The sequence below is a fragment of the Mobula hypostoma genome, chromosome Y (assembly GCF_963921235.1).
Source record: "Mobula hypostoma chromosome Y, sMobHyp1.1, whole genome shotgun sequence".
Classification (NCBI taxonomy): domain Eukaryota; kingdom Metazoa; phylum Chordata; class Chondrichthyes; order Myliobatiformes; family Myliobatidae; genus Mobula; species Mobula hypostoma.
In genome coordinates this window covers 1788449-1810580 of record NC_086130.1, presented here as the reverse complement: position 1 = coordinate 1810580, position 22132 = coordinate 1788449, and the positions used below count along the sequence as shown (strand labels likewise).

The 22132-nt window shown below is 41.5% G+C and overlaps 1 protein-coding gene across 1 annotated transcript in view; it reads left to right on the top strand.

Annotated features, from left to right (window-relative positions):
* The window catches only part of LOC134341063 (vacuolar protein sorting-associated protein 26B-like), a 96891-nt gene that overhangs the window by 2914 nt on the left and 71845 nt on the right, over window positions 1-22132 (top strand). The gene's annotated exons all lie outside the window — the stretch shown is intronic.

Below are 22132 nucleotides of genomic sequence, written 5' to 3'. Positions count from 1 at the left end.
CGGGTTAGAGACCTGCTTAAGGCGTTTCGAATCAAAAGGAAGAGAGGAACCTAAAATAGAACCAAGTGTATAACCCTGAACAGATTGTAATTCCAATGCTACCCATTTAGGAATAGATACTATGTCCCGGTCAAGTAACCAAAATTTCATATGTCGAATATTAATAGCCCAATAATAAAATCTAAAGTTAGGTAATGCTAAACCTCCATCTCTCTTAGCTTTCTGTAAATGTATTTTACCCAGTCTCGGATTCTTATTCTGCCAAATAAATGAAGAAATTTTAGAGTCAACTTTATCAAAAAAAGATTTAGGAACGAAAATTGGTAATGCCTGAAACACATATAAAAATTTTGGCAAAAAAAACATCTTAACTGCATTAATACGACCAATCAAAGTTAAATATAAGGGAAACCATTTAGATGAAAGTTGAGTAATATGGTCTATTAATGGTAAAAAGTTAGTCTTAAATAAATCTTTATGTTTACAAGTAATTTTAATCCCAAGATATGAAAAGTAATTATTAATCAATTTAAATGGAAATTTATAATATAAGGGAAGATGTTTATTAATCGGAAAAAGTTCACTCTTACTAAGATTTAATTTATAACCTGAGAAAAGACCAAATTGTGCTAATAACTCTAAAACAGCAGGAATGGATCTCTCAGGATTAGAAATATATAAAAGTAAATCATCAGCATAGAGTGATAATTTATGGGACTTTAATCCCCGAGTTATCCCAGTAATATTTGAAGATTCTCGAATAGCAATTGCAAGAGGTTCTAATGCAATATCAAATAATAGGGGACTAAGAGGACAGCCTTGTCGAGTACCACGAAAGAGAGGAAAAGAAGGTGAGTTTAAGGAGTTAGTACGAACCGAGGCTACAGGGGAGTAATATAACAGTTTAATCCAGGATATAAATTTCAAGCTAAAATTAAACATTTCAAGCACCTTAAATAAATAAGGCCATTCTACTCTATCAAAAGCTTTCTCGGCATCTAAAGAAATAACACACTCAGGAACATTTTGTGAGGGAGTATAAACGATATTTAACAATGTACGAATATTATAAAAAGAGTAACGACCTTTAATAAAACCCGTTTGGTCTTCCGAAATAATAGAAGGAAGTACTTTTTCTAGTCTATTTGCTAATAACTTAGAAAAAACTTTAGAATCAACATTTAATAAAGATATTGGTCTATAAGATGCACATTGAGCAGGGTCTTTATCCTTCTTTAGTATTAAAGAAATTGATGCTCTATTAAAAGATTCCGGAAGTTTACCAAGTTTCAAAGAAGCCTCAAAAACCTTATAGAGCCAAGGAATCAATAAAGAACAAAACATTTATAAAATTCAACGGTAAACCCATCAGGGCCAGGAGCTTTCCCCAGATTCATAGAAAAAATAACATTCTTAATCTCATCCATTGTAATGGAAGTATCTAATAAAGAAGACATATCCTGTGAAATCTGAGGGAAGTCTAACTTATCTAAAAAATCATTCATATATTTAGAATCTCGAGGAGACTCTGATTGATATAAAGAAGAATAAAAATCACAAAAGGTTTGATTAATCCCCACATGATCCAATATCAATCGATCATTTTGGTTATAAATCTGATTGATTTGAGATTTAACATAATTAGATTTCAATTGATTAGCCAGCAGCTTGCCAATTTTATCACTGTGAACATAAAAATCACTTCTTGTTTTCTTTAATTGGTTTACAATCGAGGACGAGAGTAGTAAACTGTGTTCCATTTGAAGTTCAGTTCTTTGTTTGTATAGCTCCTCAGAAGGAGCCATAACATATTTCTTATCAATTTCTTTAATCTTGTCCACAATTGCCATCTCCTCCTGCTTCTGTTTCTTCCTCAAAGCAACGGAATACGAAATAATCTGACCCCGAATATAGGCTTTAAAAGTGTCCCAAAGAGTGTTAACCGAAATATCTTCTGTATGGTTAATTGTAAAAAAAAGCTCAATCTGTTCATTCATAAAATTAACAAAGTCCGAGTCCTGAAGCAACAGCGAATTAAAACGCCATTGTCTATTGTTTGGTATATTGGCCATAATTTTAATAGAAAGCTTAAGTGGAGCATGATCTGAAATGGTTATAGAATCATAATCACATTTAATCACTGAAGGAATGAGACGAGAATCAATGAATCAATTCTTGAATAGGAATGATGAACATGTGAAAAGAAGGAAAAATCTTTTTCCTGAGGATGCAGAAAACGCCAAATGTCCGTCGACCCAGAATCAGAAAGGAAAAAATTAATCAAATTTGCAGATTTATTAGGTAAAGTCCGTAAAGGAGCCGAACGGTCCAAAGCTAGAGATAAACAGGTATTAAGATCTCCGCCCCAAATCAATGAAAACTCGTTCAAATTCGGAAACTGATCAAACAATGATTTATAAAATTCCGGACAATCCATATTAGGAGCATAAACATTAACCAAAACTACTTTTTTATTAAATAGTAAACCACTAACCAATAAAAATCTACCATTCGGATCAGAGATAATATCCTGTTGTATAAAAGTAACTGAGGAGTCTATAAAAATAGTGACGCCTCGAATCTTAGCATTGGAGTTCGAATGAAATTGTTGTCCCTTCCAGAATTTGAAAAAACGTAGTCTGTCCCCCCTCCGTACATGGGTCTCTTGTAAAAATAAAATTTGTGCTTTAAGTCTCCGGAACACTTTAAAAACTTTTTTCCTTTTAATAGGATGATTAAGACCATTAGTATTCCAGGAGACAAAATTAATAATAGACTCCATAAATCCTAAAGTCAACCCACAACAAGGAGGATTGACAATAGGCGCGACCCACAAACCCGGAGAGGAAACAGAACATACAAAAGATACCGGGGAAAAGGACGCAACCAATACTTCAATAATGTATATAGCCCAAAGAGAAACAAACTAAAACGTGAAGCCCCTCCCACCACCCCCCACCCCAAGACCCCAAGGCGAAATCTAAAGCAGACCCGCCAGAAAGAAGCAAGCGCTAAAACTACCCCCATGACTTCCGGTATACGCTCCCTAAAAAAAAGGTATAAATATGAAAAGGATCAGCTAATTGTAAAACAGTAAAAAAATAAGTAAAAAAAAGTTAGTTCAATTAAAATACACACAGAACAGAACAAAAGCCGGAAAGTATATATTAAAAAAAAACCACAATAAACCTCAAACTCATGAATAGACACAGCAACAAAAAAAATAGGATTATTAACATAAAATGATTATAAAAAGCAAAACAGAATAAAATTTAAAAAAAAACTACAAAATTTAAGGCCGCACAGGAAATACGTAAGATGACAAAAGGGAAGTAACCACCCAGAATCCCCTGGGAAAAGAAAGAAATGACGCAGTTAAAAAGAAAGTTTAGCAGCCATATTAAGAAATCGAAAGTAAACTTTTCTGCCCAAATAGGGCACAGAAAAGTTAAAACCAACCAATTCACAGCCTCCGATCAACGGAGAAAATTAAAAAAAGGCAATTAAGATGTTGAGGATGAAAGTTGATCCAGATAACTCTGGGCATCCGATGGAGAATCAAAAAAACGAAGGGCTCCATCTAACATGCGAATCCTTAGACGTGCAGGGTACAGCAGCGCTGGTCTTAAATCCATCTTATAGAATTCCGACATCACGGATCTGTAACGGACCCGTTGGTCCCAGATTGGTTTACTGAAATCTTCCACGAATCGGAACTTAAGATCCGAAAAATCAATGAAACCTTTAGATCGAGCGAATCGAAACAGTCTCTCCTTGTCTTGAAAGTAATGAAAACGTAAGATAACATGCCTAGGTCTATCTGACCTAGACGAGTATGATGGGATTCTGTGAACACGATCCAGTAGCGGTGGTTGGTCAGGAAATACAGTAGGGAATGCATCTTTTAAAAGTTGGGAGAAATATTTCATGGGGTTGTTACCTTCAGCGGCTTCCCTGATGCCAATCATTCGTAAATTCTGCCGTCGCATTCTAGATTCCAAGTCAGAGTTTTTAAAAGTCAAAAAGTCAAGTTTCTTCTTCATTACATTAATTGTTTCTTCGATTTTCCCCATCTTAAGCTCACTTTGTTGCGCGGATTTTTGAAGATCAGATATAGCCGACTGATGTTCCGCAATAAATGTTTGCATCTTATCCATTGAATCGGCAATTTTCTGGAGATTAGTTGAGATTTCCGTATGAATCAGGTCTTTAACAGAGCCTGCAATTTCCGTACGAATCATCTCCCTAACAGAGGTTGAAATTTCCCTCTGAATTAACTCCGATATCGCTTTCAAAGTCACCGGTGATTAAGTCGGGGGGAGATCCGTAGCTTTCAGTTTAACCGGAGGTTTACCATCCTTGCCGTCTTTCCCGTTCTTAGACATAGCCGATCTCAGTATCATCCAATTGTCAGAGAATTCAGTTTAATTCAAAGTATTGTAAAAATTGATGCCTTAATAGTTAATTAAAGTATAGCTGACCATAGAGAGAAAAAACTCAGAGGTAATGGAGCGAGTCAAGAACGCGACTTCACTCCATGAGCGCTACCGGAAGTCTCGAGAATTTTTTAAGCCAGGAAGTGGTGAATTTGTAAAATTTGTTACTACAGGTAGCTGTGGAATAGGTTTGAGGAGGGGAGAAAAGGATCAGCCATGATTGAATGGTGAAGCAGACTCAATGGGCCAAATGGTCTAATTCTGCTCCTGTGTTGTACAGTCTTATGATCTTAAGGATATAAGCAACAGAACTTTGGATGACCTGGAACCTAAGTTTGGATCCAGTAAAAGGGAGGCTTTGGAAAACAGAAGAGATTCTGGTGATGCTGGAATTCCAGAGTAACATATTTAAAATTCTGGAGGAATTAAGCAGGTCAGGTAACACTGACTCAAAATACTGGATTCTCATTTGAGGGTCTTGGCCTGAAATTGCAATCGTTATTTCTGTCCATAAGTACTGCCTGGCCTTCTCAGCTGTGTAAATTAAAGCAGAAGTGGGTGGTAATGTGGGTATGGACTATATGGAATCTTGCAAAATCAAAAGCAACATCAAAAATATATATGAACTGTTTGAAGTTGATCAGTGTAGGATTAAGTGATAAAATGGACAATGATATCTGACAAGAATTCCCCTCGTCTCCCTCCGGTGCTTCTTCCCCTTTTTCTTTCTCCTGTAGAAGTGGAATCCGGATAAACTCATTAAGATACCATATAAGTATAAACCTTTTATTCAAGCCTCTGGGGCACTTCCATTAGCCACTCAAACAGGAACAGTTTGTGACTGTTCCTGTTTGGTCCACCAACTAACTGGCAGTCCCTCTTGCTGAATAGATATAGTTGCTCAGATACCCCCACACAGGACAGGCTGGGACTGGTTTGTCTATCTGTATGACAGTACAGAGAAGCAAATTACAGAATTGATAATAGTGGCTCACATATACAGGACAGGCTAGAGCTGGTCTTATCCCTTATACAAGAGACAAGGACCTTGAAGCACTGACTGTCTTAACTGCAAGAAGAAATATTGTTCAACATTGAATAGCAGGATTAACACAGCTGTTGATTGTCAGCGGTTTCTTGCAGAAAAACAGGCTGCTATGTTTAACCAACTGTTAACCCTTTTACGTACTTTATCATTCCCTCCTTTTGATGATTACATGATCAACAAAGCAGTAATTTTTACAGAGAAAGCAACCGAGTACAGCATTGAGTGATCAGGGGGTAAAAGCAGTGTACAAGAGTAATTATAACAATGATAAGTACAACTATTAGGCCATAATTCAATATCATGCCCCACATGTTACTGAACAAGGCTTTGAACGACCACCATTTAGACCCCTCGGTAAACCCCTGTGTAAACTCTGCCCTACTCTCTTGATGCTGTCAATCTACTTGGCAATGTGCTCGGAGAGGGATGTAATGTTAATAGACTCATCAGGGATATAGGTGCGGCATTCTGTACCAGTGATAGTACAGGTTCCCCCTTTCTCAGCTAGGATAAAATATAAAGCCATACGATTCTGTAGGACTGTTTGTCGGATGGCTAACATTTCCTTGGTCACCTCAGCCACCTGAGTCTGGGTGTCTACCAGAGCGCTGGCAGTTTAATTTGACAATTCCTCCAGGGCAGCTGCCAGCTTAATGATTTCTCAGGAGTTCCTAGCCGTGCCATAGGATAGGAAGGCAATCATCCAGAATCTCTCTGACTCTGTGATTCCCCGTTTCTGCCTCTGCCAGTGGGGGTGATCCCACAGCTCAGGCACTACCCTTAGGTTGGGGACTAGGTAAACTAGAAAACAGCACCTGCTCCATTTCTTCTGGGATGGCTGCAGGTCCCACTTGTTCGTCACTTCCCCGGGTAGCCACAAGTAGGCTTCACCCCCACAAACCCAATAGGGGCTATTCAAAGGACCCAGGAAAAAGCCCACCATTAACATTATAATTATAGATGCTACAAGTCCTGTTCGCCAGGAGAAGTTTCCCCTGGTGATTACAGTAACAAGTTGTATTTGCCACCTGGGCACAGGGCACACGTAGGTGTTGCCAAGAGGCTTCAGGAGAGGAGGACATATTCAACAGGGACCTGAGATACCACCCTTCAAAATACTGACATTTACAATCGCTCAGGGTCCTCTTGTAATTCTGGACTTCACTACCCCGGGTGTTATTAGAGAATCCCCAAGCAGAGAGTTCCTCACTGGAATTGAGGGGGATCACTGACAACTGTACCATAGTCTTTCCATGCGGGGGTACTTGCACATATATCCAACATTCCCCTGCTTCTTGGTGTTGGGCATAGTTGTGACAAAAGGACAGGAAAGTATTCTGGGCAAAATCAGACAGTAGGGGATGTTTTGGCCACGGCACTTGGGGAACTACTGCCTGTGTGGGCCTTGGGGAAAAGATGGTTCTAACCTGTGGGGAGCTGTCCCATCTTCGGTACATTGCTCCCGCCCTTATGTATGACTGTAGTTGACTGGAAGCCCACAAATAGAAGGCAGAAGACAACGGCCCAGTACATGGTGAAGTCTGTAACAGACTCCTTATTCCGTAAATTTTTATAGTCAGTAGAATGTGTCCACCGTGTTGTCCTTCCAGCTTGACTGCTATGGGTGTGGTGAGCAGTACTTGGAATGGTCCCTTCCTCTGTTGTCCTAGTTTGCCACAGCTCCAGTTCTTAGTTAGTATGTAGGCCTCAGGTTCAATGTTGGGGTAGTCGCCTTCTCTTGTCGTGTCGCCTTCGTCCTTGTATGCCTGACGCACCTGTAAATGTAAGGCTCAGAGGTTAGTTAACCAAGGTACTTCCCCATTTCCTCCCCCAATGTGCGCATGTCCATTTTTGCAGGTAGCCTATTTGTATCAGGAGTGAGAGGTTGTGTGGAACATCTTGGAGTCCTTGGGGGCTTTCCAAAGATGATTTCAGCTGGTGACAATCCTGTTTTTTTCCCTCAGGGCGGTGGCCCTCAAATTGAATAATGCTCAGAGCAATACCTTTAACCATTTAAGCCCCATTTCCTCTGTAGGTTTTGCCAATTTAGTTTTTAACATACCACCTGCCCTTTCCACTATACCTGCAGCTTGGGGATGGTGAGAGCGATGGGATTGTTGTTTAATGGGTAAGGCATTACAGATTTCCTCATATAAGTTTGCTACAAAGTGGGGACCGTTATCCGAGCTCAACATTTTTGGTAGCTCATACCAGGGGATGACTTCTCACAACAGAATTTTAGCTGCTGTCTGGGCTGTGTTATTTGTGGTAGGTACTGTTTCGATCCATCTACTAAACACATCTATGATGACTAAGCAATATTTGTACTCTAGGTAGTTCAATAAAATCAATCTGTAAACATGAAAAGGGGCCTCCAGGTAGGAGAGTGATGCCCAACACACAGGGTGTCCCCTTTCCCACGTCGTTCTTACAGCATATTAAACATGCTTTTGTCCTCTTTGCTGCCACTTGCTGCAATTTCCGAAGCCACTATGTTTGCAGCAAACTGTTTACCCCTCCCTCATTTCCGAGGTGAGTACAAGTATAAGTATAATCAAGGAGGATTGGTAGAGATTGGGTAGGGATGCAGACCTGTCCTGCAGGGGTGAACCAGAGGCCCGTCACAGGACCCTCCTTACAGCCCATCTGTGACCACAGTCTGTGTTCCTCCTCAGGGGCGTCCCCTGAAACCTACGTATGGCTTGCATGTCTGGCATACCCGTGCTGTCTGAGAGGCGCAGGGGGTTTTGGTGGGGCCCCGGTGGGACTATAATTTCGAGTCTCTGGGCTGTGGCTTTGTCAGTCTCATCAGCCATGGCGTTACTGGTGGAGGTTTTATCAGTCTGGTGGACATGAGCGGAGCATTTGATAATGGCCAATGTTTTTGGAAGCTGCAAGGCAGTGAGGATATTCTGTACAAACGTAGCATTGCTAATAGGATGTCCTGAGGAGGTGAGGAAACCCCGGCATTCCCAAAGCATTCCGTAGTCATGAGCTACCCCGAAGGCGTATCGAGCATCAGTGTAGGTGTTGCATGTTTGTTGGTGGTGAGGATGCAGGCATGAGTGAGGGCAAATAACTCAGCTTTTTGTGCTGTCACAGCTGGTTGAAAGGCTGCCTGCTCGAGCACCATGTCATCTGTGACCACAGCATAGCTGGAACATCTCTGGCCTTGAGGGCCCATGAAAGAACTACCATTAGTTATGTCAGGTTCGGTAAGGGTTAGTCTGTGAGGTCCTCATGGGCTGTAGTGAGGAGTTGATTTCGTTGTACACAGTCGTGTTCAGAATCATTTGTAACCTGGATGGCGATGTTAGGGAAGTGGCCGGGTTTAAAGTGGAGCAGAGAGAAAACGTCAGCTGCAGGTTGCTCAGTGAGGCTGTCTCATAGCGATTTTGTCGTGCCTGAGTGTGGTGCTGTGTCTGTCGAGAGGTCAAAAGCTCCACCACCAAGTGGGAAGCCAGCACATTTACAGGCTGATGTAGGGTAATATTAGAAGCTGCAGTTACCAGGATATATACTGTCTTCCCTGAAACTCCACCCATAGGGGTTGCGTCCGTTGGTATGTTCGTTCAGACCCCTTGAACCCTAGGGGGGGAATGGTGGCCCCGGAAAACCGGAATCCATGTTCTGACATGATCGAGGGTGGAAGTGGTTGTCCCCTTATCAATCATAAATGGAAGCTGAATTCCAGCTAGCTGAAGAATTATTGTTGGGTTCCTCTTGCGGGTTACTACTTACAATGGGCAACATTTTCGAGGGTCATTTAGCAAAAGGATTGTTCATGGAGAATGGGAAGATGGTCCGGTTTGAAACTGGGCGTCTCTGCTGACCCCAGGGCACCTTGCCTTCCAGTGTCCTGGTTGGCCACAGTTAAAACACGGTCCAGGCTGAGCACCATGTCATCTGTGACCACAGCATAGCTGGAACATCTCTGGCCTTGAGGGCCCATGAAAGAACTACCATTAGTTATGTCAGGTTCGGTAAGGGTTAGTCTGTGAGGTCCTCATGGGCTGTAGTGAGGAGTTGATTTCGTTGTACACAGTCGTGTTCAGAATCGTTTGTAACCTGGATGGCGATGTTAGGGAAGTGGCCGGGTTTAAAGTGGAGCAGAGAGAAAACGTCAGCTGCAGGTTGCTCAGTGAGGCTGTCTCATAGCGATTTTGTCGTGCCTGAGTGTGGTGCTGTGTCTGTCGAGAGGTCAAAAGCTCCACCACCGAGTGGGAAGCCAGCACATTTACAGGCTGATGTAGGGTAATATTAGAAGCTGTAGTTACCAGGATATATACTACCTCTGAGTTACGGGGGGACTTCTCTCAGGGACTGAGCTTATCCATTCTTCAGTATCACCCCGTGGGATGGTTAGATATTGGAGATCTGTCCTTCCCCCTCTCCCTTTGTTTCACCCTTCCTCCCACGGTGTCAGAGAACCCTGGAGGATTTTCAGGTACCCAGGTTTTATTACTAGCCAATCTTTATCGTGATCACTCTCATCAAACAGGGTCGGTAAGCCAGACATGCTCCTGGGATCCTGTATTTCATTCCCTATTTGTCTCTGCATTTGTCGCTTTTGGCCTTTGGCTTTATTCCTTGATCAAGGCTTTCCATTTGTTTCCACAACTCTTTTTCCAGACCATTTTTACAGTTTGTCATATCCAAGTGCCTCTCCATGGCCACACTTCGTCCCCCAATTTCTTATGTAAAATACCACTTAAAACACATAAATCTCTCTCTCTATCATGAAACAACTTTTTTCTTTTTCAATCTTTTTATTAAATTTCAAAATTAATAAACATAACAATAATAGTAATGATACAAAGAGATCGGGATTACATTAATAACAGTTAACATGTACAAGCACAGACTCCAAGTAACAAATACAGTTTAGCCTCCCAATCTTATAGTAACTAGCCTTGAAAAAGATATTTTAGAAAGAGGAAAAAAACCTCTAAGCTAAAAAAAACTAAACTGAAAAAAAAAACGAAGATTGGGCTGTCATATTATATCGGCTAAAATTATTTTTTTGTTGTAAAATCCGTTCCTCTATACATGCAACAAAAAATTACTTCAAAGGATTAAGAAAGGGTCAACTTACATCATATGAAAATATTGAATAAGTGGCCTCCAAGTCTCTTCAAATTTAACTGAAGGATCCATGGTACCGCTCTTAATTTTTTCCAAATTTAGGCATGCTATCATTTGGGAAAACCATTGAAATGTAGTAGGGAGGTTGGAATCTTTCCATTTAAGTAAAATGGATCTTCTGGCTATTAATGTAACAAATGCAATTAGACGACAAGTTGACGAGGATAGATGATTAGAGTGTATCACTGGTAGTCCAAAAATTGCAGTAATAGGATGAGGTTGTAGATCAATACGCAGAACTACTGAAATAATATCAAAAATATCTTTCCAATGTTTTTCTAGAAGAGTACAAGACCAGAACATCTATGTCAAGGGAGCTACCTTGGAATTACATCTATCATAGACAAGATTTCTATGGCAGTAAAAACAGGCTAACTTATCCTTGGACATATGAGACCTATGAACCACCTTAAATTGTACCAAAGCATGTCTGGCACACATTGAAGTAGTATTAACTGGTCAAATAATTTTTTCCCATTTCTGTGTAGGTAAAGGTATCTGAAGTTCTCTTTCCCACTTAGTCTTTATTTTATTGGAAGTACCTAAGAGTATATTCATAATTAAATCATAAATAAATGATATTAAACTCTTATTTAGGGATTTAAACATAAAATTTCTTTCTGTAACCAATTTGGAGGAATATTGGAAAGGTAGGTAAAATAACATTCAGAAAGTTTCTAATCTGTAAATATCTGAAAAAGTGTGATCTAGGCAAATTATATTCATTAGAAAACTGTTCAAAAGACATAAAATAATCATTCATGAATAAATCACGAAAACATGTTATTCCCTTTGTTTTCCATGAAAGAAAACCTTGATCAATTCTAGATGGTTGAAAGAAAAAGTTAGATATAATAGAACTTGACAGGGTAAATTTATTCAGTCCAAACAATTTATGAAATTGAAACCATTTTCATATTGTATGTTTAATTATTAGAATTATCATTTGTTTATTTAATTTATTAAGTGCAAAGGGAAGCGCAGCTCCCAGAATAGAAGCCAGAGAAAACCCCTGTACAGACTCACGCTCAAGGTTCGTCCATTGTGGACATTGAATTTAATTCAACTCTTGTGTCTAAAATGTTAAATATCGAATATTAATTGCCCAGTAATAAAATCTAAGATTCAGCAAAGCCAAACCGCCTTCCTTTTTTGATTTCTGTAAATATTTCTTACTTAACATGGGATTTCTATTCTGCCATATATATGAAGAAATTTTAGAATCAATAATGTCAAAAAAAGATTTAGGGATAAAAATTGATACCGCCTGAAATAGATACAGAAATTTAGGTAAAATAATCATCTTAATAGCATTAATTCGACCAATCAAGGATAAGGACAATGGGCTGATGCTGCCCGGCCTGCTGCGTTCACCAGCAACTTTGATGTGTGTTGCTTGAATTTCCAGCATCTGCAGAATTCCTCGTGTTTGCATTTTTAAATTCACTACTGCGAGGCCTCTTCCGGTGATGCCTACACTGAAGAAGTTTAAATCCTCTCTTCGACGGGAGTTCAGTGAAACCATCTCTCACTGCTCCCCATCTGTAATTTCTTTGGCTCTTCAACTTTTCCACCACATTTTGACTCAGACTCGCTATCACAGCCATATATCCTTTCTTGGAACGTGCCTCCGTCGCCAACTTACTCCAGTTGGCTTTAGGATTCGTTTCCGAGCCACTCAATTTGGACCTTCTGAGGATCCCAGGTACTCACATTTTATTGACTCTGCCTCTCGCCGCTTCTCCCGTCAAGCTCTGAAGGCGACTCTCTCCGCCATGAGGAGGTATTTGGTGTCCCTATCCCAGACCCTTCCACACCTTCGGAACACTTTCTTCGCCGTCTGTAATGGTCCTACCCGTTATTTCATCCTCCGTTGGATTCATGTCTGCAATTGCTGTTTTTTTGACTTTGTCATGTTAGGCAAAGGTCGCCAGATCCTGCATCTGCAGACCCCAGAGCCTGCTGGCCTGGACGCTAGCAGGCATGAACTTCAGATTGCGGCCTCTGCCATTGACCTCACTGGCTCCAACACCTCAGGGCATATTCGAAACCCGGACTCCAGCAATGACCATGGACACCTTCAAAGCGATTGCGCAACCACCAACTGCGAATCCAGCCTTGAACTCCAGGCCAGGTCTTTATGTGCTGCTATTGTGACTCCCGTCTCCCCTTCCCTCACCAATACTCTGCAATCCCGTCTCCCTCAGACCCCATCGTCAGCTCCTGCGTCCTCAGAGGCTCCATCTTGCTCTCACCCCAACCCTCCCCTCTCCACTGACACCTCCAGCCTCCCCCCTCCGCCCTCTGATCCCAGCTCTCATCCGTGCCAGGTCTTTACCATCCCCTCCGACCTTCAACTGTCGGAGACAGAACGCTCTGTCCTCAGTAAGGGCCTCACCTTTGTCCCCCTTCGCCCACACCTCAGTGAGTTCCGCGTTCGCCATGACGCGGAACTCTTCTCCTGCCGTCTCCGTCTCCGAGCCTACTTCTTCGGCAAGGACTCTTCCACCCCCACCGATGACCCCTTCTCCCGTCTTCAACCCTCCTCTTCTTCATGGACACCCCGATCTGGTCTTCTGCCTGCTCTGGATCTCTTTATCGCTAACTGCCGATGGGACATCAACCGTCTCGACTTCACCGCATCTTGTTCCCATTCCAACCTCACTCCTTTGGAACACTCTGCTCTCCACTCCCTCTGCTTTAATCCTAACCTTACTATTAAATCCGCTGATAAGGGGGGTGCTGTTGTGGTCTGGCGTACTGACCTCTACCTTGCTGAGGCACAGCGATAACTCGCGGATACCTCCTCTTATTTACCCCTCGATCGTGACCCCACCAAGGAGCACCAGGCCATTGTCTCCCACACCATCACCAACTTTATCCGCTCAGGGGATCTCTCATCCACTGTTACCAACCTTATGGTTCCCACACCTCGCACTTCCCGTTTCTACCTCCTACCCAAGATCCACAAACCCGCCTGTCCTGGCCGACCTATTGTCTCAGCTTGCTCCTGCCCCACCGAACTTGTTTCTGCATACCTCGACAGGGTTTTATCCCCCCTTGTTGAATCCCTTCCTACCTATGTTGGTGACACTTCTCACGCTCTTAAACTTTTCGATGATTTTAAGTTCCCTGGCCGCCACTGCTTTATTTTCACCATGGATGTCCAGTCCCTATATACTTCCATCCCCCATCAGGAAGGTCTCAAAGCTCTACGCTTCTTTTTGGATTCCAGACCTAATCAGTTCCCCTTTACCACCACTCTGCTCCGTCTAGCGGAATTAGTCCTTACTCTTAATAGTTTCTCCTTTGGCTCCTCCCACTTCCTCCAAACTAAAGGTGTAACTATGGGCACCCGTATGGGTCCTAGCTATGCCTGCCTTTTTGTTGGCTTTGTGAAACAATCTATGTTCCGTGCCTATTCTGGTATCTGTCCCCCACTTTTCCTTCACTACATCGACGACTGCATTGGCGCTGCTTCCTGCATGCATGCAGAGCTCGTTGACTTTATTAACTTTGCCCCCAACTTTCACCCTGCCCTCAAGTTTACCTGGTCCATTTCCGACCCCTCCCTCCCCTTTCTAGATCTTTCTGTCTCTGTCTCTGGAGACAGCTTATCCACTGATGTCTACTATAAGCCTCACACATCAAAGTTGCTGGTGAACGCAGCAGGCCAGGCAGCATCTCTAGGAAGAGGTGCAGTCGACGTTTCAGGCCGAGACCCTTCGTCAGGACTGCTGCGTTCACCAGCAACTTTGATGTGTGTTGCTTAAATTTTCTGGCCTGCTGCGTTCACCCGCAACTTTGATGTGTGTTGCTTGAATTTCCAGCATCTGCAGAATTCCTGTTGTTTGTCTGGCCTGCTGCGTTCACCAGCAACTTTGATGTGTGTTGCTTGAATTTCCAGCATCTGCAGAATTCCTGTTGTTTGCCTGGCCTGCTGCGTTCACCAGTAACTCTGATGTGTGTTGCTTGAATTTCCAGCATCTGCAGAATTCCTGTTGTCTACTATAAGCCTACTGACTCTCACAGCTATCTGGACTATTCCTCTTCTCACCCTGTCTCTTGCAAAAACGCCATCCCCTTCTCGCAATTCCTCCGTCTCCGCCGCATCTGCTCTCAGGATGAGGCTTTTCATTCTAGGACGAGGGAGATGTCCTCCTTTTTTAAAGAAAGGGGTTTCCCTTCCTCCACTATCAACTCTGCTCTTAAACGCATCGCCCCCATTTCACGCACATCTGCTCTCACTCCATCCGCCCGTCACCCCACTAACAATAGGGTTCCCCTGGTCCTTGCCTACCACCTCACCAGCCTCCAGGTCCAACATATTATTCTCCGTAACTTCCAAGTCCTGACGAAGGGTCTCGGCCTGAACCGTTGACTGTACCTCTTCCTAGAGATGCTGTCTGGTCTGCTGCGTTCGCCAGCAAGTTTGATGTGTGTTGCTAAGGACAATGGGGACCATCCTAGGTAATAATTGTTTAACATGATCAATTAAGGGTAAAAAATTAACTTTAAATAAATCCTTATACTTCTTAGTAATCTTAACACCCAAAAAAGTAAAATAGTCAGTAACCAATCTAAACGGTGATTGTCTATAAATTGAGACTTGCATATTTAATGGGAAAAACACACGCTTAATAAGATTCAAATTATAACCAGAAAAACTACTAAACTGAGCAAATAGTGTTATTACTGCAGGGATGGATTTCTCTGTGTTAGAGATATAAAGTAACAGGTCATCTGCATATAGTGTTATTTAATGTGTTCCATTCCCACGAATAATGACAAGGGCTCCAGGACAATATCAAATAGTAAAGGGGTTAAAGGACAGCCCTGCCTAGTACCTCGGAAAAGCCCAAAGAAAGGGGATCTCTGATTGTTAGTGAATACAGAAGCCAATGGTGATGATATAGCAGTTGGATCCAAGATATAAATTTTGGGCTAAAATTAAATTTCTCAAGTATATTAAATAAATATTCCTGTTCAAGTCTATCAAATGCCTTCTCAGCGTCAAGCTAAATAACACATTCTGGAGTCTTAGATGAAGTAGTGTAAACAATGTTCATTAACCTCCTAACATTAAAATGTGAATAATGATTTTTAATAAATCCTGTCTGATCCTGGGAGACAATTTGTGGCAATACCTTCTCCAATCTAATTGCTAATATTTTAGAAAGAAATTTAGAATCCACATTCAACAAAAATATAGGTCCGTATGATGCACATTCAGTGGGATCTTTATCTTTTTTAGGAATTAAAGAAATGGATGCTTCATAAAAGGATTGTGGTAATTTACCTACAAATAAGGCATCTTTAAAATTCTATATAACCAGAGAGAAAGTAAATCTGAAAAATATCTTTGAAACACAGCTGTATACCCATCTGGACCAGGTGCTTTACCAGAATTCATCGAAAAAATTGCTTTCTTTATTTGCTGTTCAGTAATGGGTGTGTCTAGTGCTAAACGTTCATCAGCTGGTAATTTTGGAATATCCAAATTCCTTAAAAATTCATGCATTATGGTTGAATTATCAGGAAATTCTGATTGGTGTAAAATTCTAGAAAAGATTTATTAATTTCATCATGGTCAACTGTTAAAATACCATCCCGTTTACAAACCTTATTAATCTTGAAGTTTCGCCAAAGCAGCATTCAATTGGTTAGTCAATAATTTACCCGATTTATCAGCATGTATATAAAATTAACTCTTGGTTTTAAGCAATTGATTTTCAATCGGGGATGTTAATAACAAACTATGTTGCATCTGAAGTTCAACTCTCTCTTTATAAAGCTCCAAATTGGGAGCAATAGAATATTTTCTATCAATTTCTTTAATCTTATCAACCAATGTACGTATTTCATTATTAATTCATTTTTTCAATCCAGCAGAGTATAAAATAATTTGCCCACGGATATATACTTTAAAGGTATCCCATAATATCCCACTGGAAAATTCTTCCGTTGAGTTAGTTGAAAAGAAAAAGGCAATCTGTTCTTTAATGAAATAGACAAAATTTAAATCCTGAAGCAAAATAGAGTTGAACCGCCATTGTCTAGTACTAAAGGTTACATCAGTTAATTTAATTGATAATTTCAAAGGCGCATGATTGGAAATGACAATTGCATCATATTCACGGGCAGTGACAAATGAAACTAATCGAGAATCAATAAAGAAGTAATCGATTCTAGAGTAATTATGATATACATGAGAGAAGAAAGAGAGCACTTTTTCATTCCAAACTTCTAAAATTCCAGAGAAAAGTAAAAAGGAATTAATAAAAATGTCAGATTTGTTTGGAAATACCTGATCGGGTGCAGACCTGTCCATCATAGGATTCAGACAGCAATTAAAATCTCTGCCCATTATAAACATATATTCATTTAAATTGGGAAGAGATACGAATAAATGCTTAAAGAATTCGGGAGAAGTACTTTTTGATTGTGAAGTAAACCAGTGATCGTATCACTGATTGTATTCTGAAATTGTATCATAGTGAACAAATGAAATCGAGGAGTCTATAAAAATAGAAACACCTTTCACCTTAGTCGATGAGTTACAGTCGAACTGTTGTTATTTCCAAAACCTGAAAATAGCTGACTATCCTACTCCCTCACATGAGTCTCCTGCGCCAAGATAATCTGAGCATCTAGTCTATGAAAAACTTTAAAAATCTTCTTCCGTTTGGATGATTAAAACCATTTGTATTCCATGGAGCAAAATTAATAATGTTATCCAATTTCCTTAAATAAACCATGTAGTATGTAAAGGGTTTACCATATTGCATAGGAAACTCGTGAATCAGGAAGAGGGGAAAAAGTTTATAAAGAGAAACCTGAAGTTACAATAATACAGACATTTTTCTAGTTTCAATTCAGCCCATAAGAAAAATACTAATCTAAAAGTAGCCCCGCTCCCCACCCACACAGACCTGTAACCTGGCCAATAGACAGTCAGAAAATTATGTAAGAACCTCCCTACCCCATCTGTCTTGAGGGCAAATCTCCAAATTTTAAAAATAGAAAACAAACCACCCGAAGTCAAAACATTACAAAAGGAATGTCAAACACGTTAGAAAAAAAAACAGCCATTTGCAGACCATTTTAAAATATAAGGTCTTAAAAATGAAACAGAATTCAATCTTAGTAATATTTCAAGAAAAAGAAAAATCACCAAATCAGAATCTTAATAATTTTCAAAAGCAAACAATTAAAAATAAAAAGTAAAACAATAAAGGAAAAAGAAAGGAACTTTAACATAGAAACAAAATAAATATCCGTATGTCAAAACAAAGTACGAATAGAATCAACTCAAGGGCAAAATTCTACAAAGTTAAAATGTCCAAATCTATAAGCTGGTTATTAACCAATAAACCAGATGTATACAAACATATAGGAACGGTAAATTTATTAGACATCCAAACTTAAACATTGATCTTCGAGAAATTAGACATCTGAGCTGAAACTTAGATCTTCATGAAATTGCTTCATCCAGAGATTTAAACCATTTAAAGGATTTATCAAGCAGAACAACCCTTAGGCGAGCAGGATATGGCAAAGCCAGTCAGAGACTCCTCTGATATAATTCCAACATCACCGTTTTAAAACGCAATCTTTCTTATATAACCTCAGGACAATATTCTTCAACCAGACGAAACTTAAGATTTTGATGCTCAGTAATTCCTTTCCAACGAGCAATTCGAATTAAGTGCTCCTTGGTATTTACATATTGAAATTAGTTGGTGCGACCGACTTCATGGCCTGAAATTGCTGAGATGGGGTACAACCTCTTGGGTTCGGTCAGTATTAAAAGAGTGTCTTACCAGATGTCTTGTCTTCACCTTTGACCCCTTCCAGTATCGGAGTTGGCCCATGGCCAAGTCCCACCAGTCTCCCTCAGTGCTGAAGGCTTGTTTCGTCAGGGTGTAAGCAAGGAACCCAGGCTCTTTGGCTTGAACCCAGGGCAAAGCCCAACGGTGGTGTGGGGAACCACCGCTCCTGTCTGACACCAAAGGAAATCCGGAACTTCAGGCAATAATGCACTGCCCCCTCTTCCTTTAACCTCTCCAGACACCGTGATTGGGAACTTCTGTCCCTCGAGAGGTGCATAATACTGGTTTTCCTCAGTGGAGCCTCCAGTAGGATCATAGCACAGAGTCACATGAGGGTCTGCCTCTGGCAGAGGGGATTCAAAGTAAGTGGAGTCCAAATTAACTGCCCACCACTGGGGGGGTCAGTTGTTCGCTAGTCCCAGGGTGATGCCCTTTTCAGTGCATAGAATCTCAATTTACAATGGACAGAGCAAGTCTCACTCTGCTAGATTACACCATTACACCCCAGACTAGTGGTGACTGTAAATGAAACCTCACACTGGGTCCCTGGAAATCCACCTGCAGTGGCTGGCTACGAGAATATGTACGTTCCATGCATTCGAACCCAGAGTGATTGTAGTGTATGATAGCCAGTATCCCTTTTCCTATACCATCATAAACAGAATTAGAGTTGCAGCATCTTGCAATATTATATTGGGCTCTTCCTGAGGGGTGGTACTCAGGGTAGGAAGCATCCTGGCTTGTTCATCTCTAAACACGTTGTTGTCCCCACCTGTCCCTTGGTAGGTTTTTGTTCCCATTTCTGCTCCCCAGATATAGCCCTCTCGCATCCTTCTTGCTGCTGCACATATTCGCCTTTAATGTTAGTTCCCTTCGGGGTTGATCGGGATTCGAAAGCTGGGTTCCAGTAATATGTCAAAGTTCGTTGCATTTGATTTTGCTCATTGTCAGGCTGATCCATATTATTAGTTTTAATCCTGTTGGCTAATTTAGTTGGTAAACACTTGAGCAGTAGGGTAGTAAACTGGGGGAATGGATTCCCATTATTAAAGGCTTGGTCTCCTGCAAAAGTGCCGTAGCAGGCCATAAATCCTCCCAATAGTCTGGTCCCGATTTTCCAGCCTTAGGTTTGCATTTGAGTACTTTAGTGATATTTACAGGTTGTTGGAGAGCCTTCTCCAAGACTTGAGTAATCCGGTCATTCTGTTCGTTCTCATTATGGATTCCCGCCGGTAACTCCTGATAGGTTTGGTATCTTAATTCTGCCTTCCATTCCCGCCCCTCATCAGATGAGAGAATCATGCAGCAAAGACAAAATAAATCTTGTGGGGTCGCATTATACATTTGTATAGTACTGTGGACATACCAAGCAAACTGTGCTGCTTTTTCTTTTCTATCAGGGGCCTGATTCATGATCGTTACCATCTCTTGAGGCTGTCAGGCTGCATACAAGAGTTACTGAGGGCTGTCTGTCCCTCCTCTGATGCTTGTGGTCTGGGCAGCAGCTGGATAGGCAGTTGTCTCTGTGGAGCCCTTAACTCTGGGGTTTTATTGGATTCTTCCCTCCCCGTCTTGGAATAATCGCTGGTATTCCCTTTCTGGATCTCAGGGTATGGGGAGCCTTCCCTTCCCTGCCGCCGCTGTTTTACCTGAGCGGCCACTGTATCTGAGTACTGGGAGGATTGGGGTTCGGAAGCACTGTGTGCACTTGACCTCTGGTAAGTTGGGGGATAAGGTGGGTGCCCAATCCTCATCGCGGTCACTGTCCTTAAACAGGGTCGGTATGCCAGACATGCGTTCGGGATCCCGTACTGGCCTTAGATCTTCACGCGCGGCACTGCCGATTTTAAACCTTCCTGTCTGTCCATATCTGCTTTTGCCTGTTTTCTTTGTTTCTCGTTCTCTCTTTCTTCTCCTTTCTACCCATTAGCACTCCAATCCGCCTGCAGTGTCTCCCAACTCTTGGGAGTCCCTTCTGTCGCCATAGCTCTATCCCTTTATCATATGCATTATTCCTCCAGCTGGCCAGTAAGGTACCATTCCATTTAGTATAGGCTCTACCTTTCCATTCTTTAATCAATAATTTCCACTTTTTACCGCAATTCTTTTCCCAAATTAAATTTACTGCTTGTTTCCCCTGGTGGCCACACTGTTTCCCTAGTTTCTTTGTTAGTGCTGCACTTAACATCTGGAGGTCCTTTTCTTATGCGGTATTTGTTCACATGTAGCCGTATCAAGGGCCTGTCCCATTAGTGCCCTTATCACTTGTTCTTAATTATCAAGTCAAGTCAAGTATATAGCACATTTAAAAACAACCACATTGACCAAAGTGCTGTACAAAGTAGAATTAAAATGTGTGGCCACTGGGAGATCCTGCTTTCTCTGGCGGACAGAGCGTAGATGTTCAGCAAAGCGGTCTCCCAGTCTGCGTCGGGTCTCACCAATATATAAAAGGCCACATCGGGAGCACCGGACGCAGTATATCACCCCAGTCGACTCACAGGTGAAGTGATGCCTCACCTGGAAGGACCATTCCCATTCTGACATGTCACACATTTTAATTCCACATCCCATTCCCATTCTGACATGTCTATCCATGGCCTCCTCTACTGTAAAAATGAATCCACACTCAGGTTAGAGGAACAACACCTTATATTCCGTCTGGGTAGCCTCCAACCTGATGGCATGAACATCGACTTCTCTAACTTCCGCTAAGGCCCCACCTCCCCCTCGTACCCCATCTGTTACTCATTTTTATGCACACATTCTTTCTCTCACTCTCCTTTTTCTCCCTCTGTCCCTCTGAATATACCTCTTGCCCATCCTCTGGGTCACCCCCCCCCATGTCTTTCTTCCCGGACCTCCTGTCCCATGATCCTCTCGTATCCCCTTTTGCCTATCACCTGTCTAGCTCTTGGCTGTATTCCTCCCCCTCCTGTCTTCTCCTATCATTTTGCATCTCCCCCTCCCCCTCCAGCTTTCAAATCCCTTACTCACTCTTCCTTCAGTTAGTCCTGACGAAGGGTCTCGGCCTGAAACGTCGACTGCGCCTCTTCCTATAGATGCTGCTTGGCCTGCTGCATTCACCAGCAACTTTGATGTGTGTTGCTTGAATTTCCAGCATCTGCAGAATTCCTGTTGTTTGAGATACAAAGAACAATCAGTTTGATAACCATTCCGGTCAAGTCAATGGACTATTGATACAAAGAACAATCAGTTTGATAACTATTCCGGTCAAGTCAATGGACTACTGATATAGAGAACAATCAGTTTGATAACAATTCCGGTCAAGTCAATGGACTATTGGTACAGAGTACAATCAGTTTGATAACTATTCCGGTCAAGTCAATGGACTATTGATACAAAAGCACAATCAATTTGTTAGACACTCTAGCCACCTTAATTAAAGAAAGAAATATCCTACTTGGTTTGCTGGAACCACAACTTAATTACAAAAATAAAAACATCTGTCAAATTTATGCTTTAATTAGGAAAGGAATGTTCTGTCTAATTTCCATCAGGTACTGTTTTTGTCAAAATCAAAAGGTGTGGAAAGCCCAGAGACATCTCATGTGGATCTGGGCGAACTTTAATCATCTTGCTCCAGAGAAAGCAGCTGTGAGACATTATTCAAACCCTCTGCAGTCACAGACATAGTCAGTGCTTATTTC